Genomic DNA, 21,063 nt, shown 5'->3' on the forward strand with positions numbered 1-21,063 from the left:
CGCATCCCCCTGCCACCCGGAACATTTAAAATAAGAAAAACCTTCGCCGGCCTCCGCAGAGAAGAAAGGAAGAGAGAGACAGAGAGACAGAGCAAGAGAGACATAGCAAGAGAGGCAGAGAGAGAGAGAAAGAGAAAGAGAGAAAGAGAGCTAGCAAGAGAGAGAGAAAGAGAGACAGAGAAAGAGAGACAGAGAGAGAGAGAAAGAGAGAAAGAGAGAGAATGAAAGAGATAGCAAGAGAGGCAGAGAGAGCAAGGGAGAGAGAAAGACATATAGGGAGGGAAGGAGGGAGAGAGAAAGAGAGCAAAAAAGAGAGGAAGAAAGAAAGAGGGATGGAGAGAGAGAAAGAAGGGAAGGAAGGAAGAGAGAGAAAGAGTGAGGGAGAAATAGAGCGAAATGGAGGAAGTTTTTTTTGTCAAAACTTTTCTTTAGCCACCCCCCCACCCCCCGTTCAGTGTTCCCCAGGATTTTGAAAATATGAATAATGTGCCGCGGCTCAAAAAAGGTTGGGAAACACTGCTCTAGACATCTCTTCTGGCACTTCATCTCCTGGAGCGCCTCAGAAAAACCATGGAGCTTTCCTGGATTCACCACTACAGATAGGTCACAAAGGCAAAATCCAGTCCAGTCCCATTTTTCAAAAACGTAATGATGATGAGAGAATTTGGCCTACAGTTCCTCTTCAATCGAAGGATGCACCACTGCCTGTGAGCAACTTTTAGCCAGCTTAGCCAAGAACCAGTTGCACTTTGGACAGACATTTCTTCTATGCTACATCTTGCTCTGAAACCGAGCATCAAGGACATCTTTATGGCTACAGGAAAAAGAGATCTATTGTTTATTTAGGGACTGACTACCTTATGTCCAAAGGTACTAATTTTTTCCACAATGTTTAGTTCATCCGCTGTTTAGTGTTAACACAAGCTAACATAATGTGAAGAGACAAAGCCAGCAATCAAAAAAGAAGGCACAAGTAATAACCTATTTTGTCTTTGGAACATCAAAAATGCATAGGTATAGGGAGATATGTAGCCATCAAACAAGCATCTGCCACTTTTGCTGTCACAGATCTAGATGAAATCTTTTAAGTACTGTATTAAAGTGCCAAATATCACACTGACAAAGGTAAATATTTTTTCCCAATTTTAATGTGGCTTTGAAAGCGCAACTGTCAAACATGCTAAATTAATGGAGGAGAAAATTATTTGGAATATCTTAATCTAGAAGAACAACAAATCGTCCAATACTTGATGGAATGAAATTGGCAGAATGCTCATTGGAAGCACTAATAATAAAGTAACTTTTAAATATTTTTGATAAATATTACAAAGGCAAGTGTCCTTGAAAAAGACCTTGGTGGTTGAAAAAATTCAAATTTCATTTAAAGGCAGAACAAAAGGCAATGATGACTCAAGAATAAGCTTACAAGAAATCAAAGCAGTTACTGAAAGACAGCTTTGCAAACTGATGTTTATCAGGTCATAAAGATTAAAATGCAAATGAATTGACAGAATGTTAGAAATCTTGGTGGAAATTGCTATATGAAAGAATTGCGCCAGGGCAATCTGAAAGATTTACTTGCTTCCCAACCTAAATTAAGTAGCAGAGTTTCTATTCCCACCAGGCACTCACAAAAAAGAGGGAAGATATTTTCTCACAAGATCACTCAGCCTCCACCACCACCCCTTTTTATATTTAGCTTAAGCTAAACTGGTAAGAGAGGAAAAAGAGAGTAGGAATTACAGGTACTGCAATTGAGTCAAAAATTTATATTGCTAGGTGAGAAATTTGTTAAGTGAGTTTTGCCCCATTTTGCATAATTCTGCGACCTTAGATCATATTTAAATGATTAGTGGGGAGAAATTAGTGCACTAATGTGTCTATCGTCCCTGTTACTATATTTTTATTATTTTATCCTTGTTCTAGTTTATTTGACAAATTCAAATAAGTAAGTAATTAAGGAAGGAAGGAAGGAAGGAAGGAAGGAAGGGACGAACGGACGGTTTACCAGTAAGTTTTTCCTGCAAATTTGCTCTTTTAGTGGAATGAAAGTAATGAGCTTGAATAATAATATTCTCATGTGTTAGATGAGTTAATTCAGCAATTGGAATACCTAGAATACAGGTAGTCCTCAATTTATGACAACTGAGCCCAACATTTATGTTGATAAGTGAGACATTTGCTAACAGAGGTTTGGCCCTTTTTGTGATCTTTGCCAGTCATTAAGTGAATCACTGCAGTGGTTAGTAACACGATTATTAAGTGAACCTGCCTTCCCCTACTATTTTATTCATTCATTCGTTCATTCTACTTCTGCACCGCCCAATCCCGAAGGAGGATTGCTTGTGAAAAGGTGACAAAAGGTGATCGCATAACCCAGGGACACTATAACCATCATGAATCAGTTACCAAGCAGTTGAATTTTGATCACACGATCACGGAGATGCAGCCCAAGTGTGAAAAATGGGTCATGTCCCCTTTTCCCCAGTGCTATTCTAACTTTGGTCACTAAATGAAGTGTTGTAAATCGAGGACAACCTGTGTGAACTGACATTCACCCTGAGCTCACAATACTGTACAGTAAAACCATTTGATGGTTTACATTTTTTTTAAAAAAGGTCCTTTAGGCTGTAATTTATGGCTTTAAGAACCACAAGTGTTCACCCCCGCATGCTGAACCATAGACCACAAGGCGATTTAGTGTTTGACTACTGCAAGGTAAACCCCAATTTCCAGTCACACCCCCACACCTGATTCCAATTCTGCATCCGACTTTCCCAATTCCAAAGCTGGGACCACTGCTTATAGAGCAGTGTTTCCCAGCCTTGGCAACTTGAAGAGATCTGCACTTCAACTCCCAGAATTCCCCAGAATTCGCTGGCTGGGGTATTCTGGGAGCTGAAGTCCAGATCTCAGAAGCAAGGGTGGGAAAGTTATAGAGAACGTTGTGCGCATGCGTCAATGTCCTGCGACTGAGCGCAAAACAGGCAAAGGCAGGGATCTGTACAGGAATACGAAACCACGGCCGGCGCAGGCCCAGTTGGACTGCCGTTTCTCCTCCACTCCGAGCCGCTTCCAATATTAACTCGGCCGCCAATCATCCCGTAGGTCGTTTCTCCCCAACGCACCCAACCCTCCACCTTCGCGACGCCGCGGAGAGAAGGAAGGCGTACCCCATCATCCCCTTTTGCTTGACCAATGGGTTTTCCGCGTTTGCGGAGGCAGCGCGAGCCTCGGCAGCCCGCCCAATGAAAAACGAAAACGGGAGGTGACCGATAACAGCTCGGGCCAATAGAAAGAGGAGGGGCGTCAGCAACGTGATCCCTCCGCGCGGCCTCCGATTGGCTGAGCGAGAGCAGGGAGGGGAAGATGGCGGAGTGAAGGGGGAAGAAGTGGAACGAGAGCTGCCGCGGGCTGCGGCCCCCCGGCTGGGGTAAGAGAACGGGGGAAGCCAATCACTTGGGCGTACAGGGTTGCGAGCACCGGGCCTAGCTGCACGCAAGCCCGAGTCGGTGCGGGAGTTGTATTTTGGCTTGCTTCCTCCCCGGGGTGAAAGGGGATCAACTGACCCCTGCATGCACCCGCCAGCATCGGGCGCCTCTTGATTAGAACAAGCTCCCAGGATCATTGGAACCGACCTTGAGCTCTTCTTCCGACTCAAGGCTCCAAACTGCTCCCTGCTCTTTTCCTCCCTGATTTAGGGTGCTACATATTATGGGAACCAGGGTGAGGGGATCTGAGGGGCGAAGCTTTTTTGCTACTGCGGTCCCGTTGCAGTTGGAAGGGGGGGAAACGGAGATTGGTATAAACGTGGCGCTTTTTGGGTGCCACCCAGCTCTGCGACTGCAAGGGAAGGCACCGCGAGCCTTTCCCACTAGAATGTCTATTGAAAGCCAGAGGGGGTTTTTTTTTTGGGGGGGGGGGAGGGCGGCCGGAGGTGGAGGGGTTTCTGTTGGGCAGTGAACAGTAATGGTTGTAATGCAAGCATGATCCAGGTAGTCCTCGACTTACAACAGCTCCTTCAGTGACCAAAGTTGCATTGAAACAAGTATCCATTGAAACGTTTAAATATGTTCAAGGGTTAAATAAGGTTCAGGGGGAAAGTGTTTTTAATAGGAAAGTGAACACCAGAACAAGGGGACACAATCTGAGGTTAGTTTGGGGAAAGATAATAATAATAATAATAATAATAATTATTATTATTATTATTATTATTCATTAGATTTGTATGTCGCCCCTCTCCGAAGACTCGGGGCGTCTCACAACATAACAGCAATACATTATATATGCAAATCTAATGTTAAAAACTTTGAAAAACTAATTTAAAATTCATTGTTATAAAAACGTATCTGTTAGATCAGAAGCAACGTGAGAAAATATTATTTTACTGAAACAGTAGTAGATGCTTGGAACAAACTTCCAGCAGACATGGTTGGCAAATCCACAGTAACTGAATTGAAACATGCCTGGGATAAACATATATCTACCCTAAGATAAAATACAGGAAATAGTATAAGGGCAGACTAGATGGACTGAGGTCTTTTTCTGCCGTCAATCTTCTATGTTTCTAAGTATGGATGGCTGCCATTATTTTACATTCTGCTGTTTTTTAATATTGATCCATGCTAATTTTACTGTGAGCCCCCCTGAGTCCCCAGGGAGTTGGGTGGCAGAGAAATAGAATTTAATTAAATAAATAAGTGACTTATGACCATCCCCGTCCCTGTTTCTCCCCCCCCCCCCAATTTATGACTGTGGCAGTAATCCCCATAAGTCATGTCATGAAGATTCAGAGGCTTTGACAACCGATTTACGAAGATTGTCTCTGAGGTCTTGTGACCATCATTTGTGAGCTTCTGATGGGCGAAATCAATAAGGGAGCCATATTCACTTCACAACCATGTTACGAACTTAACACCTTGCGGTGGTTACCTTAATAAACTGTGGCATGGAAAGTCATAAAATGGGGCAAAATTGTCTTAATATTTCAGTTAGAACAAAAACGTTGGATTATATTCTGGTTGTAAGTTTAGAATAGCATTTTAGACTTAGACTTATATATACTGCTTCACTCTCTAAGCGGTTTACAGAGAGTAAGCATATTGCCCCCAACAATCTGGATCCTCATTTTTCCAACCTTGGAAGGATGGAAGGCTGAGTCAACCTTAAGCTGGTGGTGAGATTTGAACTGCTGAACTACAGGTAGCAGTTAGCTGAAGTAGCCTGCAGTGTTGCACTCTAACCATTGCGCCATGGTTACCTCGTAACCATGTTACGAACTTAACATCTGTGGTGATTCCCTTAAGAGCTGTGGCATGGAAAGTCATAAAATGGGGCAAAATTATCTTAATGTTTCAAGTTAGAACAAAAACGTGGGATTTGATTCTGGACGTAAGTTGAGAACTACCTGTAGTTGGTTTATTGTTTGTTTGTTGATTGATTGATTGGACTTTTATGCTGCCCGTCTCCATGGTATAAATACATTGATATATGAAACTCCAGACCTTTTCTGGCTCCCGCTCTCATCTCTATGGATTCAAGGTTCACAAGAAGGCTGTAACTGAGACTTTCTCTCCTGTCCCAGAGTTTTATTTTATGTCCATTTTTTTTCCGCCAAATGGATACCTTTATTTATTTATTTATTTTGCTCATGGTATTTGGTAAAGTGACCCATCTCTTAGTTTAATAGTGATAAGCCATATGGCAACCCTTTATTTTATGAAACTGGTTTAGTGGCTATTCTTTTGTTTTCTTTGTATTCAGAATTACACTTTGTTACAGCCCTTCAGGTATTTTGTGATTTGGAATTGGGATTTAGGATGGGGATGGATTGGAGGGCAAAATATAGGCAGACATAAGACGTTGAAATATCAGTTGAAAAAATATCAGTGTTTCCATTTTGAATTCCTGTTTTCTTTTCAGTATAATTTCTAGTGGTATATGCATATTTATAAGAGTAACAGAGTTTTCTTTAAAAAATAGAAATAAAAGAGCAATAATAGGAACAATGAGCTTATGAAGTCGGTAGTGATTAGTTTTAGAAAATGCTGAGACACCTAGGGAATAGATCTTGTTGGATGTAATAGAGATTTGTTAGAGAATTCTGCAGATGGCTGAGAATTGAATTTTGAATAGATTCATATGTACTGTATTCATTAGGGTATGTGAGGAAAGCAGCTGCATCTATTGAAGTAGATATTGCCAAATATTTTTAATGAGTACTTTGAGGTATTCAGCTGCTGAAATATCATTGAATAAAGGGACAGATGCAGAGAAACAGGATTTATCAGCAAAGTTATTTTTACTAGCCTCATTAATGAAGCTAAAAATTGTAATTGTCTGGGGCTTTTTTTTTAATTTTTGTGGATCAGATCAGTAGAGAATATTCTAGAGTAGGCCCTTTCCTGGAAGGTATGTGATTACTTTTAAGAGATGACACTTATTTCCAAATTAGCACACACACCCAAATATGACATGGAACCCAGCTGGTCATTGGTGCCTGAAAACATTGAATTCCTCTGAACAGTTTCGTTGGAGCCTTACTTTTCATGACTTTTCCAAATCATTCACAAAATAGAATGACATGGCTTAGTAATAAATATTACGTATTCTATTAGTCAATATAATGACTAATAAATGAACCATTTGGTGGAAAAATAGTCGAAGTACAACTTACACAACTTAAACATTTTATTCAAACAAATCAAAAGTATGACAATTTATTTTTATTTTTTTTAAATAGTTAAGTTTCACATTTAAAAAAGGACACAAAAGGGGGGGGATATGGGTCCAAAGAGATATAAGTGATAAACAGGTAATTACATCATTGTAATTACCTGTTTAATATAAGTTGCTTTTAAGATAACAATATGAAAGGGCTGAATACTTATATTCAGAATTTTAGTGACACCCTAGTACAGGGATCGACAAACCCAGGCGCCTGGTCGCCAGTGGCGCCTAGAAAATGTTGTCTGGCGCCTAGAAAATGTTGCCTGCTGTACTGTATGTATACAGCAGTGTTTTTCAACCGGTGCCGCGAGGTGGCTCCTGCAAGTGGGAGCTCCAGGGCTGAGGCTTCAGCCCTGGAGCTCCCACTTGCAGAAGCCGCCCCCCGGCTATTGCCCGCCGCCGCCGCCGCCGCTACTCGCGCACCCCAAAATACCCCCCCTGCGTGCCCTTTTCCATGGGCGCGCAGTCCCCATTCCCCTGCCTGCCTGGGGGGGGGGGCGGGGAGGCGCCGGCAGTAGAAGGCGCTGCCCCCGCCCGCCCGATCCGCTCCCTCTCCTCCTCTTCCGCTGAAAGAAACGCGCGGAAGCTGCCTGCTTGAGCCTCGCGTTGCTCCACCCCGCTTCGTCCTGCTTGTCATCCTCCGTTGCCAGGAAAGCCGGGTTTGTTTTCCGTGAAAGCAGCGCGCCTTTTAACACGCTGCTTTCCTGCACCAGCGACGTTTGGCTGCCGGGGGGGGGGGGGCGGGGAGGAGAAAATCCTCCCCCCCCCCAGGAGCAGCAAAAGCCTAAGCGGCGGGGTGCGCCGTTTGCCTTCCGGCTCAGTCGCAGAGGCTTTTGCTGCTTGTGGAGGGGGGGGGGGGTTGGCGGTGCCGATGCCAAATGCTTTCCCTCCGCGGTGGGGGGTGCAGGGCAGGCGCAGTCAGCCCCAGGAGACAAAGATGGAATGAGAGAAAGGAAAGAGAGAGAAAGGGAGGGAGAGAAAGAAAAAGTGAGAGATAGAAAGGAGAGAGAGAAAGGGAATGAGAGAAAGGAAAGAGAGAGAAAGAGAGGGGGAGAAGGAAAGAGTGAGAGATAGAAAGGATAGAGAGAAAGAGGGAATGGAAAGAGAGAGAAAGGGAGGGAGAGAAGGAAAGAGTGAGAGATAGAAAGGATAGAGAGAAAGAGGGAATGAGAGAAAGGAAAGAGAGAGAGAGAAAATAAGAGAGAGAGAGCAACAGAGAGAGAAAGAACAAGAGAGAGAAAGCATGAGAGAGAGAAAGAACAAGAGAGAGAGAGAGAAAATAAGAGAACAAGAGAGAGAAAAAGATAGCAAGAGAGAGAGAAAGCAAGACAGATAGGGAGAGGAAAGGAGAGTGAGAGAAATGAGAACAAAAAGGGGAGAAAAAAGGAGAAATGAGAAAATGATTGAGGCAGAGAATGAGAGGAGAGTGAAACAAAAGAGAGAGAGAGGTGATTCTTGAAGCATATGGTAAAAAGCATCCAAATAATAAGAAAACCCCCCCCCCAGCCCACACCTGTTTTTGAAAAGGATAAAAGAGAAAAAAAACCCAGCCCTCAACTGGTTTTGGAAATGGTTGGAGTGTGTATACATACACACACATAAGGGGGGGAGAGAGACAGGGATGGAAAAAGAGGAGAAGTGAGAGGGAGAAGGAATGAGGGAAAAAGGGAGGAAGAGAGAGAAATGAGAAACATGAGAGAGAAAAGGGGGAAAGACAGGAGAAGTACCCAGAAATGAGACAGTGGTATAAATTTCAGGAGGGATGATTGATGATTGACTGTATTTATAAGGGGATGTTACATGGGATTGTATATATGAGGGGGTTATTTATGTATGTATGTATGTATGTATGTATGTATGTATGTATGTATGTATGTATTTATTTATTTATTTATTTATTATTTATTTATTTATTTATTAGATTTGTGTCATTTTGGTTGGTGGTGTGCCCCAGGATTTTGTAAATGTAAAAAATGTGCCGCGGCTCAAAAAAGGTTGAAAATCACTGGTATACAGTATATTTTTCCCGCCTTGTGTTTACGCCCAGAAATGGTACATCTTGGCTTCCGTAGCTCCGCCCATCAACCTCGGAGCGAGCTGCTTTCCCAGTGTCCCCTGCGCTTGCGTGCGTCTCTCCCTCCCCCCCTTGCCTCCATTCCGCCTCCTACTCGAACCCCTTCACTCCCCCCCACCGCACACAGACGCTCCGATCTTGGCCGCTCACCCGCCTTCGGAGAGAAGCGGAAGCCCCTCCCCTCCCGGCGTGAGGTTTTGTTCATTCCTCCTCCGGCCGCGTGCGCGGTGACTTCCGACCAGTAACCCCTCCTCCCCCCTCCCCCCCTCACCCGCGTCCCCGGCCCGGTCTCCCTTTCCTTCTTCTCTGTTTCGGTTTCTGACTAACGGTCTCCCCTCGGATCCCGACGGGAGTACAGCAGAGCCGGCTCGGCGGAGCCAGGCCTGCGCCGGGGGGGAGGGGGTGAAAGCGATGTCAGGTGGAGACTCGGCAGCTGCCGCGGCCTCCCCTCAGCCGTTGCCCTTCTCGCTGCCCAAGCCTCCCCCCCTGATGCAACTGAACCCCGGCGAAGGCGTGCGTCCTGTGGGACCTCCCGGGCCGGAACAGTCGCCGAAAAGCGCTCGCATGGGTGGCCGGCCGGACTGGCCTGCCGGGAAACCCGTCAGTCTTCTGGCGCCTCTCCTTCCGCCGCGCGGGGAACCCGAACCGCTCCTTCCCTTCGGGCCAGTAATCTCAACCACACCGGACTACGGTGTGGTTGAGATTACTGCATTGGCTCATCATTTTCGTAAACAGCTATCTCCACCTGAAAGTGATGACCAATGCATTCACTCACTCCTCAATGAGTGGTATGAGTTTAAGGTCCTTGGAAAAGGAAAGAAACTGTGTGAGCTTCTGGATTTGGCACTCTCCAACACCGAGAGATTTCCAGTTCTGGGAAACCTGTTGTCGATTGTAGCGGTGCTCCCTGTCTCAACCTCATGTTGTGAAAGAGGATTTAGTTTGATGAACATGGTCAAAAATAAATTCAGATCAAGGATGCAAGAAGAAAGTTTAAGTGACTTGTTTATGATCACCATGAATGGGCCATCTGTGAAGGCGTTTGATCCTGCCAAGGCTGTGGACCACTGGTACTTCAGCTCTAAAATCACAAGGCATGTTCATGGCCACAAAACGCAAAGTGAAAAACACTAGAATGTTGCCTAAAATCTAAAATATCAAAATATAATATTTATTATCTTTAAAAGTAAAATGTTGTTTATAACGTTTGTAATGTTTTTTTTGTTAAATTAAAAACCAAGTTTGCTTAAAAAAAATTCTGGCTCCTAAATTTTTTGGCTGGCTCCTAGATTCTGAACAACTTTGTCGACCCCTGCCCTAGTAGCATTATAAATATATTTCTTAAGCTTAGTCGTGGAGGGATTTAACCTTGAAACAGGTCAATATGACTATTGTATGTGCATTATGGTATTTGTAATGAATTAATACATCTTTAAAAATTAAAATAGGTTTTGTGGACAACTTTCTGTTTTATGTTACTGGTTCGGGCACATAAATCTCAAACATCTCAAAAATCCTGATGAACTAGTGTAGTGTAACAGGTAAGATGTTGGACAAAGACTGGGGTGGCCCAAATTCTAATCCACTCTCAGCCAGAAAATTATCTAGATGATTTGAGGCCAGTTATATTCCGTGATAGGAGATGAAATTAAAATTGAACTTCTGAAGGAAGGACGAGTATAAAATTGATAATACTATAGTTATAACCTCCCACCCTGAACACTGTTTTTGGGGGGACCTAATGCAGTAAAGCATTTGGGGAGGAATAATCAATGGTAAATTTATTATTAAATGTCTATAAGGCATTCACTACAATTTAGTGTGGGGATTTATTTGTTAGTTTTATATGCTGCCATTCTTTCAAGAGCTCACTATGGCATACATAATATTTCCTTCTACAGGTTTCCCCAAATTTAAACATGGGCTTCAGAGATTGGGGATGTACTTTTACTGGGAATTAGAACTCTCCTCTCCCCTTAATTACTTGTCCAATTTCAGAGATAAATGCAAACACTAACAAGCCAGAACTATTTATACAGACTATACTAAGGTTTTAATGAGACATTATTTACCAATTGTATAACCACATTATGGATAGGAATATGTATTTGTGTATTTCTGAAAGGATGATGGTGTTCATATCATCCTTCAGAAATATTGACGGTGATGATGATGCTATCCATTCAATCATGTTTGATTTTCGGAGATTCTGTGGATCGCTTGTCTTCACACTGTCCATCTTGTGTATCTTCTTTCAGTTCTTTTATGCTGTGTTTATAAGTATCTAATCACCATGTTTTTGGTGGCCTCATTTCCTTTGACTCCAAAGAGTTTGATCAGGTGTCATGGCCAAAATAAATAAGGCGGAATTGTATGATTGATGTCTGGGTTTTATAGTTCAATAGTGGCTTGTTTATCACCTTCCTGTTTGCAAAAATTATGTTTGTATTTGAAAGGTTCAGTATAAAGTCAAAACTTGTCAGTTATGATTTTAATGTATCTGTGAAGATTTGGTTCCATATGAAGGAACACCATACTGGTTACCAGATAGGAAACAGCAATATGTAATATGTCTTTTTAAATATCTTCTCCACTCCAGGTCTGTGCCCCTCCAGATGAAAGCATATATCATAGTAATTGGCAGTCAACATTTGCATTAACTGAAAGCTACAGGCAAAAGTTCTTGGTGATAAAATGATCATAGCAGCATAAAATGAAAGGTAAGTGCATTTTGCCTGCGGAATTGTCTGGCCTATTCTGTTATGATTTGACAGATGTATCTATCTCAGAATGCTAGAGGAATTTGCTGATAATATGTCCAATTTTTATATTTGAGAAATTCTAGAAAATTTATGAAATGCTGGATAATTGAATAAAAGTTTTTCCTATATAAAAAAAAAGTGGGGAAATGTCAAAATGCTCACTGTTCCGTTATTAGATGGGGTGATTTTAGATCAGATCTGAAAGAGCTATCCTGTAAACATCTTTAAAACATTGCAGTATTTATCAAATTATAATGAACGTTTCAAAAATAAATTTTGTCAGGCTAATCTTCTCATTTTTTTCATTGGGTAACTATAATTTGGAAAATTAGTGGGTGAAATATTCCTTGATTTCAGTAAAGTGCTAAGTGACTTCATTTGATTCTGTTTTAGCAAGCAGAATTGCTATTGTCTTGTTTGGGCTGGATGTCATGAGAAATAAATGGATACATAGCTGGTTTGAAAATAAACAGTACTTATTAGTAATTCCTCATCAAGTTGGATGTGAGGTATAAAATTGGATTACTTGAATAAGGAAACAGAGGATGCCTATCAAATTTCCAGATGAAAATTAGATGGAAAGCAAATTCCCTCCTCTCCATTAAAAACAATCTTAGTAGGTTAGAGAATTGAGTGAAAATAACAATGAAATTGCATAATAGTTATGTATTCCAGAAGAATAAACCAAATTATATGTTCTGCGAACACATTCCATTATATCAGTGGTCTCTAGTCTTTCCAGCTTGATGGACTGGTGGAGATGGCAGATATTGGGGGAGGAGAGGGTGGGGATGATTTCATGCATACGCCGTTTCACAGATTCAGTTTTACATATGCACTCGCTCACCATTTCCACGGCCTGATTTCCAACAGGCTGCGGTCTGTCACTGAGCTGTGGACTGGGTGTTGGGGAACCTGCTCTATAGGAATGTCTCCTTCTTTAGAAGTTAATACTACAATATCTTCATCAGGACTTTTCTATAATTTATGAAAATTCTATATTCACAGAGAAATTGTAATGGAATTGGAAGCAAGCAAGTGTCCCTATCGTCCAAAGGGGAGGAAAATTCAGAAATGATCCATTCCTAAAGGTAAATATTCCTTCAAGCTGATCTTGCTTCCTGATAATTAGTGATGGAAGAAGTTGGAAGAATTAAGTAACCTGCTTTGCATTTAGCTCATTTGCCCTCCTGTTTTCCTATTTCAGGCTATTCTTTCAATTTGAAAGAAAAGGGAGATCAGGAAGAAGTATACGTGACGTCAAAACTCCGCCCCTGGAATTCTATCGGGGGGGTTTCCCAGCTCCTTTTGCTTGCAGTGTGGCAAGCAAAAGGAGCTGGGGAATGCCACGATGGGATTCCCCACTCTCCTGCTGGGTGGCGGCGTTTCGCGTTGTTTGAGGGAACGTCGAACCCTGAACTTTGGCATGGATTTAAAAAAAAAATCGGGTTTGGGTTCGGCATACCGAACATCACAAAATTCGGTACGGACCCGAATTGTGCAAGTTTGGTTCGCCCAACACTACTGGTAATATTACGGACTTGTAGTTTTCTTGGCATGGTATGGAGATTGTTTGCCAGTAGCTTCTTCTAGAACATCTTTAAAACCTTCCAGCCTAATTTGAACCTCTGCTATTATGAATAACTTGATGCTGTTCTGATATTTATTTTATTCTATTTGTTGCTATCCATCTCGTCACGAGGTGACTCTGGATGGATTACAATGTTAAAAGCAGGAGAACCATAGTATAGACATTTATTATTATTAACATCTGTTCTGTCGAGGCAAGCCAGTGACCCAAAGTAACACACACACACACACACACACACACACACACACACACACACACACAAGCATAAGAGGAAAAAAGATATATTGATTACAAAATGTTCAGGTGAAAAATGGTTAATAGTTTCAACTCAAAATTAGTCCATCCTGGCAGTGTTCCCAGCTTAATAGTCTTTGAGATAAGAACAGGTCCCAGGCCTGAAGCCAAAACTCATTAGGGAGAATTCCTTTGCAGTGAGTGTGTCAATCAACTAGACTTATAGTTTCTCCAGAGTCTTTTCAGAAGATGCAGATTACATGAGATAGAATGATCTGAAAGCTTAAAGGGCTCCTGGAACTGCAGAGCTCACACACGGCCACAATTTTTCAAACTTTGTTCTCCCAAGCCTGTCGTTAATATAGGGACAAGAGTCCCTGTCGTTAACATAGGGACAAGAGTCTATGGAGCTACTAACGCAAAAGACCTTTTTCCTTCTCAAATACTCATGTCTGGACATTTTCCTCCTCACTCTTGTATCTAACATGGGCTCCTCCACATCATCATCTGACTCACTTCATGCCATAGCTGGGGGGCTACAGTTTCTAATTGATCCTCAGTCTCTAAATCCTCATCACTCTCAGACTCAGATGTCAAGAACACTGGCTTAGGATACCAATATATATCCGTCTCTCACTCTTCAAAATCCATAGTCAGCTGAGCCAGGCATGGACTAGCCACAACAACAAAACAGCAATTGATGATTATGATTAAAATATGGGGGGGAGGGAGCAACATGCGCAAGAGGAGAAATGGGATCTGCTACCTCCAGTGTGATACTGCCCCATTGGGAACCTAGGCCAACTAGCAGAGTCAAGTCTTCAGACCTTGCAGAAGGTCAAGAGGGTGGGGACAGATTTCGCTCTGAGGGACAAAATATTCCAAAAGTCCGCAGCCACTGTAGAAAAGGCTCTTCTCCTGGACCTTGCCAGCCAGAATTACTTAACCAACTGGAGCCACAGTATTTATTTATTTATTTATTAGATTTGTATGCCGCCCCTCTCCATAGACTCGTATGCTTCTCTGTTGGCACTGATGGAGTGAGCTTGTCCCATTGGGATGAGAACGTTCCTCAAGTAACCTGGACTCATGCCATGCAGAACTTTAAATGTAATAGCCAACACTTTGAATTGTGTTGGGAAGCAAACCAGCAACCAGTGCAGCTTGTGGAACAGCAGTGTAACGTGGACCACTTGAGGGACTGTAAAATCTTTTCAAGGGTAGAACACATCGCATTAGTCCACGCATGAGATGACCAGGGCTTGAATGACTGAGCACAGATATTTGAAAACTCTCAGATCTTTTAAGAGTTGATTTCTTAGCATTGAGAAAAGGCCCTAAATTACATTTAGGGAACTTCTATTTTTGTGGATGAAGCGAATATTAATCTCTGCTATCTAATTACAGTTTATTTTAATATCATGTAGGCTTAAAACAATAAATGGATATAATCTTTTAGAACAAAATGTCACCCATTGAAGGTTTAACATTTGCTTTTTATGATCTTACTTTGTTTTGACTAATATGTCATTATAATCATTAAGCACTTTTAATTTTGTTTGCTTGTACAAATACTCTTGTTTTAATGTAAATGGAAATAAAAAATTGAACACTCTTTACTAACAATAATTACAGAAAAGAGTGTTATTCCTTAATATAATTATTAAACTTCAAAAATATTTAAGACCTGTGAGGAAAATTAAAAAATTAGTATGTATTTTGGAATTGGTACAAACTGCCATTTGCTTACAATCTCACTATATAGGTTATATTGAAATGACTGAACATTCTTTGTTATTAGGGACTTACATACCACTGTCCTTTTCATTAAAATTTGTTTTCTGTTGTTTTTTATTCCATGACAAGCTTTCAATAGTGTTAATTCCTAAAATAAGCCTCTCCTGCATTCCAACTGATAAATGTCTTGGGCCTCAACTCAGTTGTTTATCAGTAATTATTTTACAGATATTATACTACTCTATATTGTTCATTTAGCACAATACATAATTTCATGTGCAAATAATGCTTCTATGCTATGTGTTGTAAAGTGCTGTAGAGTGGTATACAAATCTAAACTCTATCGCTATATGCAGTAGAAATAAGATTGATTTTCCATACTCAGCAATGTTTTCCAATGATATTTATGTATCAGAAGGAAAACATAGTCTTCAGATTATGGGCTTATAAAGTAGTCTTGCTGTGTATGGGAAATAAATAAGTTTTAAGAGCAAGCAGAATGTGATCATAATTAATGGTGAAATACCCCAGTTGTTGACATTATCTAAAATTCATCTGCAAATTATTTCCCAGTGTTTCTATGAAATGGGATATTGTTTTCAGATTCATTATATTAATTGAGAGCTTGGCTGAGAGACGGTTTGATCTAGGGTTAGGGTTAGGGCTGTGTTCAAGTCCTGCCTTGGCCATGAAAGCCAGTTGGGTGATCTTAGGCTAGTCATTCTCTCTCAGCCTATCTCACCCCATAGGTTTGTTGTGGGGAAAATAGGAGGAGGAAGATTTGTCGGAAGCATTCACTATCCTGAGTTATTTTTAAAAAAAATAAAGGTGAGATATAAATAAATAATTTGTATGTGTGTTTGATTCCAGGTCTTTTGACCCAGGAGATGCTGTTTCTTAAAAGAGTCCTTATTCATGAATACCCATCTTGAGAAGAAAACCCTTCCTTTATTTCTCTAAATGGAAATGAAGAAATGCTGCTTTGATCTTTTTACAGCTCCTCATCATAAAAAAAAAATCATCACAGGAGGCAGAATTATACAGGTGGAAAGTACAACCCTTGCAAAGCAACTAAAATGAATATATAGACTTTCATGTGAACCTGGCCTTTGCTTATGGTTTTTTTTTGCCCTCTAAAAGTGATTGTGTGTTACAACACGAGCAATTGTCAATTCTTGTTGATATTTTGATTCATTCAATATTCTTTAGTAAAATAATTCACCACAAAATCTTTGGAGAACTTAACAAATCGTTAGATTTGTTCTTGAAATGCCGTTTCAGTAATCTTGATGAAAAATTAGGGCAGAAGGACCAGAGTGTACATGTGTTGTTTAAAAAAGAGGAAAGAGAAATTGTTTGAAATATTTTCCACTGAAAAATTTCCTTCCTGAAAGAGCCAGTTTATAATTAGATTTTAATGGAATCGTGATGCAAGTAAATCTTGATGCAACTATGTAAAGTGGCATCAGTCAAATTATGTATAATTGGACGTACGTAAAAGCTGGGAAGTGGGGATATTAATAATACGCCCCACAAAATGAAGGTTGGAGACTTAAAAGTGTAGAAAGCCTTGGGTAATAGAATTTGCTTGGTATCCCAATTATTTCCTAAGGAATTCAATGAAAGAAACAATGACTGAACTGTCCAGTCGTTTTCCTGAAAAGAACAACAATGCCAGTATACCTTTGTATGTAAAACTCCATTGCCTAGATGAACAAAAGTTAAGACATGCTCAGGAAGGGCTTCTTTATTATTTCTCAATAAGTCACCAAGAGTTAAGGTGGGAATTGTGTTCTAAACATGCTTGCAGAACATTCTTTGCATCGTGTATGTTTCTACTGGATTGTTTCAAGCTGGGATAAAAGCTGCTTTTTCCCCACAATGGGTGCAAACACATCTTCTTCCTTTGCTGAGCCATGGAGCACCTTATTTCAGTTTTATTAAAATGTTAATGTAGGTGCCCTAATAGTTTTAACAATATCCTCAATCTTAGTTAAAAGGAAATACATTTGATGATTGTTAGTCATAGCTAGGAATGTTGAATGCTTTTGGCTGATTTTCAAAGGTAAAGCTAGAAGAACATTTGGGATGTTTGTACGTTTTAAATAGTTTTAAGAAGGGTTATATACCTAGCAAAGCATTTTTGTGTTTGCTTGTCATCATGATGTGTTTAGCTTATATATGATAAAGGAGTAAACATATTTTTCTTTCTTTGAATAAAAATGAAGTAGAGGTAATCCTCATTTAGTGACCAAACATCTTAGTTGTTAAGCAAAGCAGTCAATAGATGGAATTGATCTGTCGTTGATCTGACTGCTTTGCTTTACAGGCCTGTGAACGTCAAAAATGCAAGGATTGGTTGTAAAGTTACTTTTTCCTCACCATTGTAACTCTGGCCTAGTTAATAAGAACTAAATAAGGACTATCTGTACAATTATTATTTTTTTAAGTGTTACCATAGAACACTTTCAGAGGGCTTAAAATCTACAGAACAAAAATGAAATATTTAATAGTCAAAAGAGTTGTGAAACTTAGAAATTTACCCATACAAAAGTTTAAATTTTAAAATATCTTTTGGGTTTATCGTGGTTTCAGAAGTAAAACTTAATAAAGTTGTTCTCTGCAACTCTTACTAAAAATTAGAAAGCAGCATGAACTTAATCAGTTATTTGGAAGTGGTTTTAGCTATTTATACCTCAGAGATATTTTGTGGGGAAGTTAATACAGAACTTGGGACAGAAAGGGAATATAGTTTAGTTTCCCAAATCATTAGAAAATGATCATCTTATTCAAGAAGAAAATCAATTCTTTATCTCCTTTCCCACTAAATGCCACTAATAATATATCTGTTTCGATTGATACACTTAGCATTTGAGGGAAAAAACCAACAGTGCTCTCCATATGTCTGTGAAATCATTTTAGTTTAGTTATCCATGTGCATCTCCTTAACAGTACTATTCACAGGCAATATTGCCTTAATTGTTTTTAGTTTTCCACACTCATTTATTGTCCACCTTGGCAGGAAATCTTTCACATCTGAAAGATGAAGCAAATATGGGGCATGTGCAATAGTATAATATATACATATAAATATATTTTAATACTTGTGGACAAAATGTTACAAGTTGTTTGAGAACAACAAAATCACCAATGTCTTCCATTTTAAAATGTGTATAGTTCCATAAGCATTAGTGCTTTGTAGCAAAACTGTAGTGCCATGTTAGGATCAGTGCATGAGCCTAGTAGTACTTTTTTACGATTTCAGAGTGACAAATTAATGAAGCTGATGATGTAACTTATAGGAAACTGACATGGTTATGGTCGTGGTCTAAAGATGCAGTGTCCTTTCTAGGCAATGGTAGAAAAAATTGCTGCATAGAATCAGTGAGATGTGAATTTCATAGTGATTGCATGAAAATAATCTTTGATCAGCCAGGTATTTTGAGTGCACTTAAAATGCATGTAAAAACCCTAATAGAAGTAATAATCTTTAATACAACCCCTTGTGAATCATGGAATATTTTGCTATAATGAGAAAAAAATAACCGATAGTGTAAATTATTAAATTTTAGGGACTAGTATGAGCATATGACTAGTCTTTCCCATTCATGTTTTTTTACACAAAACGTTTTGGTATGTTTTAAATCAGACTTGTTGGTTGCTTTTGTGCTTGCATTAGGACAGGAATGGGTAACCTTTTACAGTGTAACTGTTGCTTGTAGAAACTGAGTTGGGGCTTGCACATATCTGCCATTGTGGCAGCTATTAATAAAGAGTAGCATCTTGCGAAATTGACTCGTGTAGAAATGCTATCACTGTACAGCTAATTCTAAATGCACCTAAGTTATTAGCATTGTTCATGATTAAAATCTCAATATTTTTTGGCTTACCTCGCTAATTTGGTAAAGCATTTGTTGGAGTTTTCTTACTAATTTAATATTTAGTCAAATTTATTTCTTGCATCCAAATATCTATATTTATATCACAGTAATTAATCTTAGGTCCCCCCCCCCTTTTCTGAAATTATTGCTTTAGGTAACTCATCTACTTTATTTTTGGTTTAAACAAGTCAGGTTCTAAGTTATGAATCTAGTTCTTTATGGTTTAAATGCTACTTTTAGCTTAAAGGGGATACTGCATCTTTTTTTTAAGAAAAGAACTTCTCTATAAATGGCCACCTTGATGAGAGAAAATATGTCTCTGACTTTGTATTTCTTTATTGGCTAAACATAATACGATACTTGAACTGTAACTGTTAACCCAGAGAACTGCAGAATTATTTTTAAAGATCTCTCTCTCTCTCTATTTTCTTATGAAAGTGGCAAGGTGTGTCATTTGGAGATGAATTGTGAGGACCTGAGCTCTTTTAGGGCTCTCTTGATTAGCAGTGAAATGGGGCTGATGATTGGGAGAATTGATGGAAAAATACCTCTGAAACTGGAATGCAAAATAGCACAGTATGTAGGGGGGTAAATCCCTGATGCAAATAAAGCCATAAGATGACAATAAATAGAACTTTAGTAGCAATAACTGTTTGCATGTAATAGGACCTAACTTGCATTGGCAAGAATAGTATAGTAAAATAAATGGTATTAACCAAATAGGTTTGCTGTGCTCTGTGTTGCAGGAAGTTGGATTTCTCATTAAAAGGTTGATAAGTTAGTTCCTCTCTACCACAAAACTGTGTGCTTGAATGCTACAGGGCGAAGCTTGGCAAAAATTCCAGAATTTTATTTTTCAAAATTGATATAATTAGGAAAGAGGTTTATTGTGTATGAAACCAATGAAAGCTTTTCTTTAATAAGCAAATATGATGTGGTTTCACTTTTTAAAAAAATGTATAAAGCTACTTGTAGAGGTGGAAAAAGGAGAGCAAATTTCAGGTCACCCTGCCTGGCAAACACTTTTTTTCCTCATTCTAAAGCAGTGTTTCCCAACTTTGGCAACTTGAAGATATCTGGACTTCAACTCCCAGAATTCCCCAGCCAGCATTCGCTGGCTGGGGAATTCTGGGAGTCGAAGTCCAAATATCTTCAAGTTGCCAAGGTTGGTAAACACTGTTCTAGAGAGTGCAGTTTATACCTCTTTAAAATCCAGTTTGTATGCATGTGCAAACTGAAGACCAAGTAAACTGTAAATCTAATATAGAAGTCTGCCTTAAGCAGGATTCGATTGACCAGATTCATCTGCAAGGCTGAGACATATATTTAAAGAAAGTGGCTGTACTTTTATTTTTGTTCTACATTCTTTGATATCTGTCATTTACTAACATGGATAAGGTGGCAGTTTTAAAATAAAATTCATATACACGCATGCATGTTTATACACATTCGGTAGAACTTTCTGCTCTACCTATTTATACTGATCAATGAAAATTAGCACGTTTTCTAAAACGTCCAGAGGTTTAATCAAACATTTATGTAGATAAATAGTTGGTATGTTTAGGTGACTTTTGATCACAAAATAGATAGGACGTATTCATTCAACTCACAAACAATTTTTCTAACCCTGGAAAATTATTTGCACTTACTGTGGTTGCCTATGTGATCATTTAAATACCCATTTGCAGAATCCTAAAGGTATCTTGTATCTATAGCAGTACAATTGTCACCGTTCACATGTTTTGAGCAGCTAATTTACAAATCTTTTTGTTGGCTCAGCTGGTGCTAGGCTGAATATAACTTTGCTCGTAGGAAATTTTACTCTCGTAATCTGAGTTATGAACGTGAGGACTCAGGATTGCATGAAAGACTTGAATGTGGTGTTATTCTGGAAGAACTAGTTAGACTGTTGTTAATTGCTTGCTAAAGCATCAGAATTGTGGCCTCATCCTAGAGTACATTGCTGTCTTGATCTAAGTGATAAGGGACTATAGTATTACTGGAAATTTAATACTGAAATATAATTCTAAATGCAGATGAAAATATTCTTAAGTG

General features: G+C 39.7%; 1 long non-coding RNA gene across 1 annotated transcript; it reads left to right on the forward strand.

The window, feature by feature from the left end:
- The first annotated feature begins 2,968 nt into the window (after positions 1-2,968).
- On the forward strand, positions 2,969-17,773 carry LOC139170242 (uncharacterized). The gene is made up of 4 exons (XR_011559581.1): positions 2,969-3,433; positions 11,403-11,523; positions 12,574-12,656; positions 15,998-17,773. It is a non-coding gene; the product is annotated as an uncharacterized lncRNA (long non-coding RNA).
- Positions 17,774-21,063: the final 3,290 nt, after the last annotated feature.

Source organism: Erythrolamprus reginae, chromosome 1 (assembly GCF_031021105.1).
Source record: "Erythrolamprus reginae isolate rEryReg1 chromosome 1, rEryReg1.hap1, whole genome shotgun sequence".
Lineage (NCBI taxonomy): Eukaryota > Metazoa > Chordata > Lepidosauria > Squamata > Dipsadidae > Erythrolamprus > Erythrolamprus reginae.